Raw genomic sequence first — 1123 nt, 5'->3', positions numbered from 1 at the left:
CAAAAAAAAAGCAAAAAAGAAGCGGTGGGGGGGGGGGGGGGGCAGGCCTCATGACCTGCAAGGGGGGGAAGAGAAGATGGGGGTGGTACTTGTGATTTTTGTAAATATACCCAATAAATCATGCACTCAGTTGTTTGCCATTCTTTTCTCAGTCGCCTTTTTCATCTGCCTCCAAGGGCTGAATCTGAGTAGAGGCAGTGCCCCAGTTAGGCCATTGCCTTAGCTATGGGTTTGACTACTTGCGGACCACTGCATGCAGATACTGTAGAGCTTGGGCCGTGCAACTGCCACCTCTTGTCTGGGCATCTTAGATTACAGCTCCCTTTCTGTATCAACGAGCAGTCATGCAGTGTGGTTGAAGCACTTGGCTCTAGGTGATGGGTACAACAGGCAGGAGAAGTCATGGAGGAGGGAGATGTTCTTAAATCCTTCATCTGGAGATGATGTCTACAGATCCCAAGAAGCTTGACTGCCCCCACTGTGGTACATGGTGCGTTGACAAAGTTAGGCTTTGGAGAGGGGAGAAGTTTCAGTGCTATGCAGAGCAAGAGGGCTGATAGGGACTTTGGGTAGTGCACGCTTGAGTTTGCCCATTTGAGCTATAATACCCACACTCCACGCAGTTTTGCTTTCAGTTCATGGAACTCCTTTGCCTTGCCCTCTGTGAATGATGGACTTAGATCAGTGGTTTTCAACCTGTCATCCGGGGACCCTTGCGGGGTCTGCAATAGATGACTGATCAATCAAAAAGTATATGAATACCCACACTTACAATTCAAAGGGGTCTGCACCTCCATTCAAATTTTTTTGGTGTCCACAAATGAAAAAAGGTTGAAAACCACCGACTTAGATGAATTCTTCCTAGTTCTCTCTCCTTATTTGTCATCTCATCAGCTGCTGCTCTTTTGCTGCACATTGAACATCTCAGTAGCTGTTTAAAGTAAAACGCTTTTTTTTTTTTTTTTTTAAACATCTTCATATCAGTGCCTTCCTGCGCCAAGCCCTGCACATGCCCAGAAAAGGCAGTGCCTTATTTGGACCTGGCTTGCCCAAAGTCTGTAAATATCTGGTGCTTTAGGGGGGCTTTTTTGACACTCAGATGATTTGATTCAGCTTTAGCTAA

This window comes from Alligator sinensis, unplaced genomic scaffold (genome assembly GCF_000455745.1).
Source record: "Alligator sinensis unplaced genomic scaffold, ASM45574v1 scaffold367_1, whole genome shotgun sequence".
NCBI classification, from domain to species: domain Eukaryota; kingdom Metazoa; phylum Chordata; order Crocodylia; family Alligatoridae; genus Alligator; species Alligator sinensis.
This window is presented reverse-complemented; position numbering follows the sequence as displayed.